Here is a 16164-nt window from a genome sequence, read left to right as displayed (position 1 = left end):
ATACAGGAAGTAAATCTTGACATGGGCCAAAAGCTAAACACATAATGCAGAGCTTCTTGGTTTGGCATTTGTATCATAACAACAGATGAGGGAGAAAGAGATGTATCTCCATTAACCCTTGGTCCTTTTTCCAAGATGCAAGCAAAACTTCAAGACATAGGAGTGAATTGGGAATTTGATAATATAAATAGCCTTAGAGCAGCTACATCTGCCTATGTGTTACTTCATTTTTTCAAGCAGAAGACATTTTTTTATTGAAACATTCAAGCAAATATATAGATTAAAGGAATACTTTACTCAAAAATATTTTCATATGTTACTTACCTCATGTACTTAGTTGTAGTAGTGCCCAAAAATTTTTTAATCTGATCTTTTTACGTGGAATGGAGATAAAAATGCGTATTACATAATAGAAGTCAATAGTGACCAATACTGTACCACAGCAAAGAAAAATGTCCATTGAAAAAAAAACCATCCATGCCTCATTATCTATAGTATATGTCAGTTATACATTTGAATACTCAAAATGGGGAAAATGCATACTTGGTAGCTAAAATATAGTTAAATAGTTACTTTGTTAGTAATCTGTACACATCTTAAACATGAAACTAAAGCCTCATGGGAATCACTTTTTAAACTGAAGACAGGACTCTTGACCAATACATGAGAGAGACTGGCTTTTTTGAAGTGAAAACCTACCTATCTCACAAGGCTTTTCTCTACCACCACTGCAAAGAACATGTGGTAAGTAACATAGTACGAAAAAACAAAAATAAGTTATTAAAGGCAATGTGAAAATTGCAAAACAGGATGGAAGAAGAAAGAACAGAAGGGTAAGAGAAAAGATCAGTTCACTGGTGTCAGTAATTTGAAAATAAGAAGAAACAAGAGGAGACCATTTAGCTCATCTGGCTAGCTACTAATGCTTACTTGTCTCTGCACCTTAGCCAGATACCTCTTCAATTAGTCAAGGTCTCTGCTTTGACTACCCGACTTTCTCCTTTGTGTGCAGAACTCAATCCCACCAACTGTCTTAAATGTGTGTCTTTCTAATTTTCACCTCCATCCTTGAATATTTGGTTGTGTTTTCATTCATTTCATTTTATTTATATAGTACATTTAAAACAACATAGGAATGCTTTGGCCAAAGTGCTTTACAATAATAGAATAAAATAAAACAAACAAATAACATAAATACAAATAAAATATAATAACATAAATAAAGTACATAATAAATAGAAGTAATGTTATATAATCACAATGAGGATACCCATCAGTATTAATGAAGGTCACTGAATGCAAGTGAAAAGAAGTGAGTTATTAATCTTGTTTTGAACAGTTCAATTGTAGAAGACTTCTCAATATGATGAGGTAGAGAGTTCCACAGGCAAGGGGCAGCAGCCGCAAAGGCCTGTCCCCCTTGGTTTTACATTTGGTACGAGGAACAACAAGAGACAACTGACCAGAAGATCTAAGCACTCTGGATGGCTGGTGTAAAACACACAATTCAGATAAATAGGCAGGAGCAAGCCCATGTAAAGATTTAAAAACTAGCAGCAAGATTTTAAAATCAATTTGAAAACTGACAGGCAGCCAGTGCAAAGAAGCTAAAATAGGAGAAACAGAGTCATACTTTCTTGCCCCAACCAGAAAGCGAGCGGCAGCATTCTGGACCAGCTGTAACCTGTTTATCAGGGATTTGCTAATCCTAGAATACAGCGAGTTGCAGTAATCGAGGCGAGAAAAAATAAAAGCATGAGTAGCTTTCTCAAGATCCCTAGAAGATAAAAAAGGCTTGATCTTACCTAATAGACGAAGCTGGAAAAAGCAGTTCTTGACTACAGAATTTACTTGTTTCCCAAAAGACAGGTTACTGTTAAAGATAACACCTACATTGCGGACTTGAGTGTATTACCAGTTAAATAAACTGGTTGGGAGAGAAATCACTGAAGGTATACCGTTTGTTTAAATCTGGATGAGGTGTAGCAGTTGGCAATGTCTAAGGAAAATATTTGGACATTATTAACATTAATTTAAGAAGAAGCATAGAAACATTTCATATTGTTCTCAGTTTCTGCTGGACATTAATACAAAGGATTTGCTTCAATGACACAGACCAGCAGCCATTGATTAGCCTTGTTGACCTATTGCTTAAATATCTCCTTTAATAATTTACAGCATTTGTCTTTATCAGTGTGAATATTTATACTGATTTCTGCCTCAAATATATCAAACATTACTTCACTTCATCTTACTGTGCTTGATTCCATTTCCTGAAGGGTTTTGACTGAAAATTCACTGGTTATGTCCAATATACATTGTTTTTGGAGATTTTGAGATTTTAGATGTGAGCTTTTATGTAATCTATTGCATGTGGTCCAATAATAAATTTAGAGTATATATTAAACCAAATCAGTGATAATTGAAATGAAATATTGCAAAGTTAACCCACATAGTAAACCATGGATCACCAAATATTTTAAATTCTGAGGCAAAAGAAAAGTATGTTTTTATAGAAAATAATAAATACAGTGGTGTGAAAAACTATTTGCACCCTTCCTGATTTCTTATTCTTTTGCATGTTTGTCACACAAAATGTTTCTGATCATCAAACAAATTTAACCATTAGTCAAATATAACACAAATAAACACAAAATGCAGTTTTTAAATGATGGTTTTTATTATTTAGGGAGAAAAAATCCAAACCTACATGGCCCTGTGTGAAAAAGTAATTGCCCCCTGAACCTAATAACTGGTTGGGCCACCCTTAGCAGCAATAACTGCAATCAAGCGTTTGCGATAACTTGCAGTGAGTCTTTTACAGTGCTCTGGATGAATTTTGGCCCATTCATCTTTGCAGAATTGTTGTAATTCAGCTTTATTTGAGGGTTTTCTAGCATGAACCGCCTTTTTAAGGTCATGCCATAGCGTCTCAATTGGATTCAGGTCAGGACTTTGACTAGGCCACTCCAAAGTCTTCATTTTGTTTTTCTTCAGCCAATCAGAGGTGGATTTGCTGGTGTGTTTTGGGTCATTGTCCTGTTGCAGCACCCAAGATCGCTTCAGCTTGAGTTGACGAACAGATGGCCGGACATTCTCCTTCAGGATTTTTGGTAGACAGTAGAATTCATGGTTCCATCTATCACAGCAAGCCTTCCAGGTCCTGAAGCAGCAAAACAACCCCAGACCATCACACTACCACCACCATATTTTACTGTTGGTATGATGTTCTTTTTCTGAAATGCTGTGTTCCTTTTACGCCAGATGTAACGGGACATTTGCCTTCCAAAAAGTTCAACTTTTGTCTCATCAGTCCACAAGGTATTTTCCCAAAAGTCTTGGCAATCATTGAGATGTTTCTTAGCAAGATTGAGACGAGCCCTAATGTTCTTTTGCTTAACAGTGGTTTTGCGTCTTGGAAATCTGCCATGCAGGCCGTTTTGCCCAGTCTCTTTCTTATGGTGGAGTCGTGAACACTGACCTTAATTGAGGCAAGTGAGGCCTGCAGTTCTTTAGACGTTGTCCTGGGGTCTTTTGTGACCTCTCGGATGAGTCGTCTCTGCGTTCTTGGGGTAATTTTGGTCGGCCGGCCACTCCTGGGAAGGTTCACCACTGTTCCATGTTTTGCAATTTGTAGATAATGGCTCTCACTGTGGTTCGCTGGAGTCCCAAAGCTTTAGAAATGGCTTTATAACCTTTACCAGACTGATAGATCTCAATTACTTTGTACTTCTGCTCTCATTTGTTCCTGAATTTCTTTGGATCTTGGCATGATGTCTAGCTTTTGAGGTGCTTTTGGTCTACTTCTCTGTGTCAGGCAGCTCCTATTTAAGTGATTTCTTGATTGAAACAGGTGTGGCAGTAATCAGGCCTGGGGGTGGCTACGGAAATTGAACTCAGGTGTGATACACCACAGTTAGGTTATTTTTAACAAGGGGCAATTACTTTTCACACAGGGCCATATAGGTTTGGATTTTTTCTCCTAAATAATAAAAACCATCATTTAAAAACTGCATTTTGTGTTTACTTGTGTTATATTTGACTAATGGTTAAATGTGTTTGATGATCAGAAACATTTTGTGTGACAAACATGCAAAAGAATAAAAAATCAGGAAGGTGGGCATATAGTTTTTCACACCACTGTAAGTCAATTAAATTGGTAAAATTACTAATTGCTAAAAAAAAGTCAAAAGGTTTTGTTATATAATACGCTACCGTAGCTGTCTGTTTGTCTGTCCAGGATTTTAAATCACCTGTAGCTCGCAGTTTGAACTATTGACCTGAAATTTGTACACATACTGTATACAACATGATATCTACTATCCGCTTTCGGGGTGATGATTGACCTCCAAGGTTATTCCTCTTTTTACTTTTTTTTTATTGTTGAATCAACTCTCAGCAGCGGCCAGCAGGACGGCCATGTGGCGCATGCATACAGGCGCGACGTTCTCATCCCTACCACCTTCGCCATCACTTTCCCTTCCTCTTCATATCTTGAATCATTATTGAGGCAGATTGAAGACTTAAGTGCCAGCTTATGTGAAAAATTAAGGAAAATTAAGTAATTGCAACACAAGCACTGGCTTACTCAGTTTTAACATGAAAAGATGCCGACGAAAAAAGAGAAGAAGTGGGCCGTTAGGGTGGAGAAAAGAAGAGCTGCTCAGGAAACAGCAAGCACATCAACCTCCGAGCAAACGAATTCTAAACGTACAGAGAAAGAGGATGAAAACTATGGATTTGATTAGCGAACAAGATGGTGACATAGTCTTCATTTTAATACTCAAGTTTTGTCTCCTAGCACTTTTGTCTCTAATTGGTTTTATGTCGTAGTGTTTTGCCATCTTTAAAAATAGTAGAATTTTGGTGAATGGCTCTTTGCAGTTCTGGTCTGACAACAATTTGGGTCAGCAACTCACAAATTTTACAAAAGGGTTACTTCTATTTTCAATTCGATATCACTGTTTGAAAAAGAATTCCATTTACTACCACGCTTATTTTAACTTCACCTGTCAGTTGTCTGGTACAAATCTTGTAATCGATATTTAACCCACTTCCTATTGTTCAAATGGCTTGAAATTTTCGACTCTTACTTACTTCCAATGACAATACATGAATCAATAATCAGTTTCACTAATTGATTAATTGATCCATGTTAATTAAGAAATTAAATTTTCACATGAAGAATAGTTCAAGATTTCACCAATAGATGGCACTAGAAACAAATAGAAATATTAAAAGAAGTGTTAAAATATTGATTACAAAATGATACTAAAACAAACCCAAGACTAAAAAGTTGAAAATAATATACTGCTCAAAAGAATTAAAGGAACACTTTTTAATCAGAGTATAGCATAAAGTCAATGAAACTTATGGGATATTAATCTGGTCAGTTAAGTAGCAGAGGGGGTTGTTAATCAGTTTCAGCTGCTGTGGTGTTAATGAAATTAACAACAGTTGCACTAGAGGGGCAACAATGAGATGACCCCCAGGAATGGTTTAACAGGTGGAGGCCACTGACATTTTTCCCTCCTCATCTTTTCTGACTGTTTCTTCACTAGTTTTGCATTTGGCTACAGTCAGTGTCACTACTGGTAGCATGAGGCGATACCTGGACCCTACAGAGGTTGCACAGGTAGTCCAACTTCTCCAGGATGGCACATCAATACGTGTCATTGCCAGAAGATTTGCTGTGTCTCCCTGCACAGTCTCAAGGGCATGGAGGAGATTCTAGGAGACAAGCAGTTACTCTAGGAGAGCTGGAGAGGGCCATAGAAGGTCCATAACCCATCAGCAAGACCAGTATCTGCTCCTTTGGGCAAGGAGGAACAGGATGGGCACTGCCAGAGCCCTACAAAATGACCTCCAGCAGGCCACTGGTGTGAATGTCTCTGACCAAACAACCAGAAAGACTTCATGAGGGTGACCCAAGGGCCCCATGTCCTCTAATGGGCCCTGAGCTCACTGCCCAGCAGCATGCAGCTCGATTGGCATTCGCCATAGAATACCAGAATTGGCAGATGCACCACTGGTGCCCTGTGCTTTACAGATGAGAGCAGGTTCACCCTGAGCACGTGACAGAAGTGAAAGGGTCTGGAGAAGCCATGGAGAACATTATGCTGCCTGTAACATCATTCAGCATGAGCAGTTTGGTGGTGGGTTAATGATTGTCTGGGGAGGCATATCCATGGAGGATCACACAGACCGCTACAGGCTTGACAAAGGCACCTTGGCTGCCATTAGGTATCAGGATGAAATCCTTGGACCCATTGTCAGACCCTATGCTGGTACAGTGGCTCCTGGTGCACGACAATTCCTGGCCTCATGTGGTGAGAGTATGCAGGCAGTTGCTGGAGGATGAAGGAATTGATACCATTGACTGGCCACCACACTTTCCTGACCTAAATCCAATAGAACTCCTCTGGGACATTATGTTTTGGTCCATCCAATGCCACCAGGTTGCACCTCAGACTGTCCAGGAGCTCAGTGATGCCCTGGTCCAGATCTGGGAGGAGATCCCCCACAACACCATCTGTCATCTCATTAGAAGCATGCACCGATGTTGTCAGGCATGTATACAAGAACACAGGGGCCATACAAAGTGCTGCGTACAATTTTGAGTTGCTGCAATTAAATTTTGGCAAAATGGACTAGCCTGCCACATCATTTTTTCACTTTGATTTTTGGGGCGTTTTTGAATTCAGGGCTCTGTAGGTTGATCATTTTCATTTCCATCAAATGATGTGGCATCCTTTCGTTCCTAACACATTACCCAGTCTATATCAGTATAGATATCCAGGAGGATTTCTTTTTCCCATTGAGATCTGATGTGTTTTCAAAGTGTTCCTTTAATTTTTTTGAGCAGTTTATATATATAAAAAAAAACTTTTTAAAAACCACACTTATATTAAGTTAAATAGTGTACTAAAATTTAAAAATAAGTCTCTCATACATCACTCGTAAAATAAAAGCATGTTCGATTTGGGGAGAAGACAGGCAGAGCGCATCCACCCTTTGGAGCTCTTGGGCCACTTTGTGTTCTCATACACTGGAATGACAATATCAGGTTGGTTTCTGTTTTAAGCAGTTCCTTCCAGGTTTTCTTGTTTGTTTACCTGTACTATAGTACTGAATCTGAGCTCTGGAAATGATCAACCATTACCCAAGATCCTAGTTTGTAAGCCCAGCAATAGTAGCTCGCACCTACATACCAGTGAAATGCTCTGAACATTTGGTGGAAGACATTTTAAAGACACTCACTCAGCCTTTTAAAGATAACCACCACTTTGCTTACTTTGCTAACAGAAGTGTACAGCACTTTTTGCTTTTCTTACATATCTGATTGTTTCTTGATAAGCCTAGTTCCTATGTCAGAGTGGAGTGGAGGCCCTGAGGCTAGGGATCTGCACTGACAATCAGAAGGTTGCCGGTTCGAATCCCATAAATGTCATAAAGGGACTCTGCTCTGTTGGACCCTTGAGCAAGGCCCTTAACTTGCAATTGCTGAGTGCTTTGAGTAGTGAGAAAAGCGCTATATAAATGCAAAGAATTATTATGTCAGAGCTCTGTGTTTCTTCAGGTTTTAATACTTTTGAGCCTTATGCAGTATGCAAATTAAGAGATTGAACAATATGAATGCTAATCAACATATTCCATTATGGATTCAGCACTTTCTTATAAATGGTTCTCAGATAGAATCAAAGGTCATTCATTAAAACACTTGGGCTCCTCGAGGCTGTGTTCAGTCTCCTTTGCTCTTTACATTCTATACCAGTGGCCGAAGGCACAAGAGTGATCATTGTTCCATTACTAAGTATGCAGATAACAGCCTATGGAGAAGATGAAAGCCGCTACTTCAATCAAGAGGACTGCTTTGTCAGTTGGTGCAATAATAACTATGTTTCTCTCAATTTGAATACATCTCAAATCATATTTGACTTTGGGAGACAAAAGTCTGTGTGTTCACCACTGTCAGTTGGACTAGAGGAAGAAGAAATAATGACTGAATATATATCTAGGAAATAACATTGATAGCAATCTGAAATGCCATATTAATACAAAATATTCCACAATAAAGGAAATTCTTTATTTCTTCTCTGTAAACGCAGCCATTTGAAAGCGAACAGGACCCTTTTAGTGTAGTGTCATTCTGTCACTATGTTTTGCCTTCGTTGATGGATTTATTGACCTTAAAACTCAATATTTAAAAAAAAAGTTCCAACATGTTTCCAGGCAGACAGCTAACATTATGATGACCTGATAAGTACATGTCGGCAAGCAATGAAGAAATCACCTCAGCCGAGCCATTCATTATTGGCAGCACTAGGCAGATAAATCACAAACATCTAAAGAAACACCACAGGTAGTAAAGTATTAGGACTGTTTTCCCAAGTATGATGACTATGTCTAGGGGGAAACTTTAACAATTGTTAGATATACTTATCAAAGGTTTGTTTTTAAATGTTGTGGTGGACGGCTGCAGAGTTTGGAAGCTCAACCCTGTAGGGGCCCGTGGTCACTGCCAGGGTGCACCACGGTGCCTGAAGAGCCCTGGACCTCAGCACTTCCGCCACACCAGGAAGTGCTGGGGAAAGAAGATGGGAGACACCCGGAGGGCTTCCGGGTGCGCAGCCAGCACTTCCGCCACACAGGGGAGTGTCCGCGGAGGAGTGTCGGGAAGCAGCTGGAGCCCATCTGGGCTTGTATAAAAGGGGCCACCTCCCTTCATTCGATGACTGGAGTCGGGTGGAAGTGAATGGGAGGCTGGAAAGAGGGGAGTGGAGGCGGCCGGAAGGAAAGCACCGGAAAGAGAGGCCTGGACTTTGGGGGATCGGTGCTAGAGGCACTGGGTTGTGCACGGACTTGACTGTATGTAAATATTGTAAATAAAATGTGTGGGCTGGGTGACAAAGCATTGTCCGTCTGTCTGTGTCTGGGCCACGTTCCACAATGTGTTTTTGATTTTTGTGAAAACTGAATCTGTTAATTTTATGTTTTTTTGTTGCTTATTTGGTTGCAATTGTGATGAAAAGAACAGTACAACAAAATTAAAGAAAAAAGCATAAAGCTGTCCAAATTATATAGTGTATCAATGTTTGTTTTACCGTGTGCTAATGGACACAAACCTTGAAATTCCAGCTACATTGATCTTTTTCCTCACATGTGAATAAAGCTCTTTAGCACCACTGATGGCTACAGTGCCTCCTTTAGGGAAGATGCTTCAATGCGCCAATATATCTAATAACTACACTGTTGAGGGAAAAAAGACACAGTCTTCTTCTTCTGGCTGTTCCCCTTAGGGGTCACCACAGCAGATCATCTTCTTCCATATCTTTCTGTCCTCTGCATCTTGTTCTTTTACACCCATCACCTGCATGTCCTCTTTACCACATCCTCTTAGGCCTTCCTCTTTTTCTCTTCCTTGACAGCTCTATCCTCAGCATCCTTCTCCCAATATACTCAGCATCTCTCCTCTGCACATGTCCAAAACAAGGCAATCTCGCCTCTCTGACTTTGTCTCCCAACCGTCCAGCCAGAGCTGACCCTCTAATGTACTCATTTCTCATTTCTAATACAGTAAGCATTTTTATTCTTTAGGATTTTACTACATAATTCATTAATGCAGATATACTGTGGGGTGACATGATGGCACAGTTGTTAGTGCCATTTCCTCAGTGTTTCAGAGTCCTCAGTTCAAGTTACGGCTGTAGCACTGCCTACATGGAGCCCACACATTCTACGCGGGACTTCATGGATCTTCCACGGGAAACTCTGCTTTTCCAACCACATCTCAAAAGCACACATGCCTTGAAAATAATGGACTCTACATTGGCCTAGCATGGTTGAGTTTGGGTGTGTCCTCTGCTGGATTATAGTGCCTTGTCTAGGTGTATGTTCCAGTCTTACGTCACATGCTGCAGGCTCCCTGAGACCTTGAACTGTATAAATAAATTAGAAAATGCATGGATGTTGTCACACACACGTGTTTAGGAAGGGCTCGAATACATTTAATTCCACGCCAGACCAGGGGGTGGCGAAGTGCACTAATTCTCTCTCTCGATTTCTTACAGACCATTCTAGGGAAATCCCGCCCGGCTCTGGGGCAGCCAATGATGTCACTTCCGGTTCTGGTCGTGATGACATCACTTCCTGTAATGGCCTTTAAAGCTGCCATCTTGTTAACGTGGAGTTAGTTCTGTTTTGAACTGAGTTGTGTGAACGTGGATCTAATGATTAAGAAGTTTTGCAGCCAGGAACAATTATACAAGTGGCTGCCCCAAACCTTTGCAATGTCTTGTGGTCTTTATAATTACAATGTATATTGTTCATTTGTGGAAACCTATAATAATTGTGCATTGTTAATTGTGGAAACTTATTGTGCTCAAGCTTTACAATGCACTGGAGACCCTTCACCTGGAGTACTACACACAGTTTTGGTCTCCAGGCTACAAAAAGGACATAACAATGTTGTAAAAAGTCCAGAGAAGAGCGATTAAGTCAATTTCAGGGGGTCGGGGTGAGTTATGAGGAAAAATGAAAAGAGCTGAAAAACAAGATTAAGAGAAGACTTGATTAAAGTGTTTAAAATTATGAAGGTAATTAGTACAGTGGATCGAGACTGCTGTTTTAAAATGAGTTCATCAAGAACACGGGGACACAGTTGGAAACTTGTTAAGGGTAAATTTCGCACAAACATTTGGAAGTTTTTCTTTACACAGAGCACCATAGACACTTGGAGTTTGGTAGACAGTAGGACATTAGGGCCTTTCAAAATCTGACAATGTTATTTTAGAAGGTTTCAGTGGATAGGACTTGTGAGCTTTGTTGGGCTGAATAGCCTGTCCTTGTCTAGTTTGTTCTAATGTTCTAAATGCTCTAATCCACTTGGTTTTGAACAGTTTAGGAACTTCCGAGTAAACATTAGTTAAAGCCTAGTTACTCAAACCAGCCCATGGAGGGCTGTAGAGTGGCTTTTAGCCCAACTATGACCTGCTTTTAATCAGAACTCCTATCTTATGTAAGCATAATTTACATTAGAGCTTTATTGCCACTGCAGATTAATGCACTAATATTTATGTTTTCTAGGATTTTTAAAAAATACAATTAGATTTTCCAGATCTTGAGATTTTTCTGTGCTACTTATTTAGAAATGCCTTTGTTCTTCAAGCAATTACCTGGTAATGATTTCATAGACACTAATGTTATTGAAATAGCTGCTCCTCTTTAGCATTTAGTGCCTGTGTTCTCTCTTTCAGTTGTCATTGACTGGATACAATTTGGAGGTCAAGCTCTATAAAAATGTAAATTAAAAGAAGAAAATGAAAAATAGACTCATATTTATTAAAATCTATGGAAAAAAATACAAATTTAACATTGAATTGTCTTTCTGAATACAAAATGAGAATAGGAAAAGGACTGAGTTGAGTAGTTGCGTCTTAAATGAGATTAATGGACTATCTAAAAAGGTACTTTAAACACATCTAGCATGGATCCTCAACTCCACATTTCACATTCAGCACCAAAGTAATTCATTGTGTAGCTGTCCTCTCCAAACTTTAGTTATAATATTAGTTATATGCTGTGAGAGGAGTACAGAGATGATACAGTGCCTTGTTTTTAGTTTAGTTAGCACCACCTGTCCACCCATTTGACTGAAGCCCACCTGTCAACAAGATAACTGTCTCATGTAGATTTGCATGCCTAATAGAATAAATATGGCCCCCACCCTTTATAATTATTACATTTGCTATGGTAAATATGGAGGGCATCGTTCTGCAGCAGGCAGTATTGCTTTCATAGAACCCTTGCCCCATCTACAAAAGTGCCTTCTGCATGTGGTCTCCAGTTACTTCTCAGATCTGAGTTTACTCCAAGGACACCAACTCCCTTATTGGAAAATGAAGCCTTAAGGCACCTGAGATTATTTTACTAATTCGGTTGGATTGGTTAAAGGAATAAGTCATTCAAAAATTGTATAAATGGTATTTTCTCTGTTACTTATCCTGTCTTTTTTAAAATGGTGGCTGAGAGAAAATTTTAATTCTATGGTTTTACTAAGAAATGAGAGCAAAGTTCAGACACAAAAGACTTCAATGGGGACCAATGCTATACAAACAGCAAATGATATCAAAACATACTCAAAAATGTTTTCTCAGGTCACACAATTCATATTTCAGATATTCAGTTGTATGCTTACAAAATGACAAAGTCATGTATTTTGGCTAAAATTTTATTAAACGGGGCACTTCTCTTGTAAGGAATTTTCTAATGAAATTGAGTTTTTGAGTGAAGAATCAACCCATTCATAAAAAAAATATTTCTACGTGGATAACTGAATGCATTCAAAAATATAATAGAAAACAACTGTATTTGATTCTGAAAAATTTGCAGCATCTAACTTACATTGACAAACCAAATACTGTATTATCAGCAAAGTCCAATTTCAAAATGTATATCCCACAAACCAATGGTAATGTTTAAAATCATGTTTCCAAATTCTTTTTATATAAGGTGAAGTATTTTTGTTACTTTACATAACGGCAGCACCCTTGATTTAATATTTCTTTATATTGTAAGATGGATACTATATTATTGGCAAGTCTAATTTGATAATATTAATAATTAAAAGAATACACAACACCTAAACCAATTCAGTGCACCTTTAGTGAAGAACTCAAGAGTCACTTGTATTTTCTTGTTTCTTTTCCGTAGTTTTATTAAGTGTACAAAGTACAGTGAAATTCTTACCTGCATGTCACTCATCACCATTCTATGGAGCCATGATAAACAAGAATTTGTTACAATACATAACTAAGCCAGTTATTAATATTAAAGGTCAATGTATTGGTGTATATGAGTGGGTTGGTTTCTGACTTGGAACCAATGTTAGCAGGATAGATTGTGACCATGCACATCCCTGAATTTGATTTAGAGAGTTTTAGAATTGTATCATTTGGTATAATATTGTAATAGCCTTAATGGCTGGACTGGCGTTACGACTGGAATGGAGGATGGCCCCTAACCTACATAGGTGGCCACTGTGGAAGGATGGCACAGGCTGAAGTGCACTCCCTTACCTAGTCAGAAAGTACTAGGGTGTTGTATCTTGCCTGAAGAAGGGGCCTGAGTTGCCTCGAAAGCTTGCATATTGTAATCTTTTTAGTTAGCCAATAAAAGGTGTCATTTTGCTTGGCTCTTCTCTAGTCAGGAAGATAAAATAGTGGATGGACTGAAGGAGGCTGGCAGCCAGGAAGAGTTGTTCTCCTCTAATACAGCTCCTGTTTGCACACTTGCAGAGCTGCATGGGGGTTGAAGTTTTGCAGGGCAGCCCTGTTGGTATCCTCGGGAGCCTGTAGAGGGAGGCTAGGGGAGGCAGAAGTGCTTCTAGGTGTCTGTCTTGCTGCACGGAAAGTTCTCCTGAGTTCAAGCTGAAAAGCACCTGATTCACCTCACCCTGGAAGTTGGAGTGAGGAGGTGAAGGAAAAGGTTTGCTTGAAGGAGAGAAGAGGAGGAGGAGAAAGACAAAACAAATTGTGACTGGGACTATGATTGTACTGGGTGACAGAAGAACCTGTTAAAGGTATTTTGTTCGATAAAAATATTTTTATTTGGGCATGTGACTGTATGTTTTAGTCATGTTTGGTTGTGTCTGGGTGTTTGGGGTGCTGATGCGCCCCCTACAAGTTACACTTTAGACATCAGGGATGTGAAATACATTTTGCATTTCTTGACAAAGCCAATTAACCAAAGTAGGTTGCATTAAAATCCTTATCCTTATCCTAAATTTGTATATTTAATTAAAAACAACTTCACAGCTGTATTATCTGCACACTATAATGACTCAGTACCTCTCTGACACTGTCATTTATTGTCAAAATTCCTGACCTGCTCTGAATCACAGTCCGAACCAGCCAACACTTTTACCTTGAGGCGAGAACTGACATTATCTCTTCACATATGTCTTTTAAAAATGCTATGTTTAAGAAATTAAAGTTATAATTAGACCCTTCATAACCAACAACTAACAACTGGACATCAATCGATGACATTTTTATGTCACTTGAATTGGAATCTGTGCTCTGTGAAAGGTGTTAGGCCACGACAAGCATATTTAAGCTACATTTTTAACAATGTGACATTGTACAGTACAGTTAAATCCAGTTAAATGTATTATCTCTTTTTATATTAATATGGCTCAATAATAAAAAAAATACAACTGACTCCAATTAATTATATAATGATGATATATAATTGCATATAATTAATAAAAAAATAACTCTTTGAAATACCAAAATACTCCGTAAATGCACCTGAACGTTAGACCATATATAGGTTTCCTAACTTGTCTAAAGGAGCAGACTCCCAGTAATCTCAAAGCCTCCATTGTTGCATGTTTAAGAGCTTTTGTAGGTTCTCTGCAGGGATTGTGTTCAGAAAGGGTTAGTGGCTGGTGTGGGTGTGACAAGTACACGTGTTGCCTGTTATGGCATTTGCATGTGTTTCTTATCTCACTGGCATCCAGTGAGCAGAATGCTGGCACTTTGACAATGGCTACTAAACAGAGCTTCAAGCATTTTCTCTCGTAAATCTCTTTTGAATAAGTTGAAACAAATCATGGGGTTCATGTAATACATTCACTCAACGATTTAGTTTACCGACCTGTAAGAAAACAATAGTGGCTACTTTAGAGGTGGTCACTTAAGGTGAAATGTGAAGATGAGCTTAAATCATACTTATGCATTTAATTGGGGATGGCATGGTGGTGCAGTGGTCATGTTCTTTGTGGAGTTTACACATCCTCTTTGGGTCTGCATGTGCTTTTCTCCCAGCACTCGGGTTTACTTACCCACATCCCAAAGCCCTGCAGATAAAGTTGACTGGCTCTGTGAGAGTGAATGCCCCCTGTGAGAACTGGGGTCCTGATCACGGCTGACTCCTAATTTCAAACCAGTATTGCCGGGAGAGCTCAAGGCTATCTGTGATCCTGTATTGGATTAAGCAGGTCCAAGAAACAAAGAGATGGAAATTTCACATTGCCTCACCACCACACAACAAAACTAGACGTATACAGTATGAAATGAATTTGAAGATCAATACTCTGTTCATGTAAAAAGATAATATCAAGTTTCAAATTGGTATCATGTTTTAACTAATAAACCTGTTAAATGATCGATAATTATTTCCTTTTATAAATTACAGGAAATATATCAAAACAGAAGGTTGTTATGGAGCAAAAAAATTTTGTGTAAACCGCTTTTGAACTGCCAGAAAAAATGCTGACAGGTTGCATCTAGGTTTCTCAAGGCTACACTTTAATTGCACTGTTATTCTATGTGATTTTTTTATTTATTTATTTTAAGAAAATAGTCTATTCTAATATTTAATCTCATGATTTCCAACTTTTCTATTCATGCTAGACTCTTTAATGATTTTATATAATTTAAAAGTATCAGCGTATTGTCATAGTGATTTGTCAGATCGAACTGATACACCTGAGCTGACCTTAAATTCGCTCTCCTGTTAAGACGGCCATTAGGATGTTTTTTTAATCACTTTTAGTCACCAGTAAATGTGCAGGTTAGCATCAGAGTTATGAAGCCCCTCAGTAATAGCTGTGGTTCAAGACTGAAGGATATCTGAGAAACTTAAACTTTAGCTTGGAGATCAATGAAGAAATTACTCATTCATGCCATTCCTTGAAGTGGATTTATGCACTTGTTATATCTTATCAGAGAGTGAACAGAAATCCGTCTTAATTTAACCATGCCACATGTCTCCTTAAATTACAAAGCTCGACAGCAAACAGCACATATGTGAAGAAAAACATAATTTGCAAGTGTTCTACTCCGTTTGGACTGGAAGAGTATTAAACACTATATGAAAGCCTTGTACAGTATATGGATATTTTTAAAATTATTTTTAGATCAATAAATATACAGTAATCCCTCCTTGATCGCGCGGGTTGCTTTCTAGAACACCCCGCGATAGGTGCGAATCCGCGAAGAAGAAACCATATGTTTGTATGGTTATTTTTATATATTTTAAGCCCTTAGAAACTCTCCCACACTGTTTATAAATATTCTCCGCACAGTTATACAGTAAACCCTCATTTATAGCGGTTAATCCGCTCCAGACAGATAAATGAATTTCCACGAAGTAGTATTC

This window comes from Polypterus senegalus, chromosome 2, assembly GCF_016835505.1.
Source record: "Polypterus senegalus isolate Bchr_013 chromosome 2, ASM1683550v1, whole genome shotgun sequence".
Taxonomy (NCBI): domain Eukaryota; kingdom Metazoa; phylum Chordata; class Cladistia; order Polypteriformes; family Polypteridae; genus Polypterus; species Polypterus senegalus.
This window is presented reverse-complemented; position numbering follows the sequence as displayed.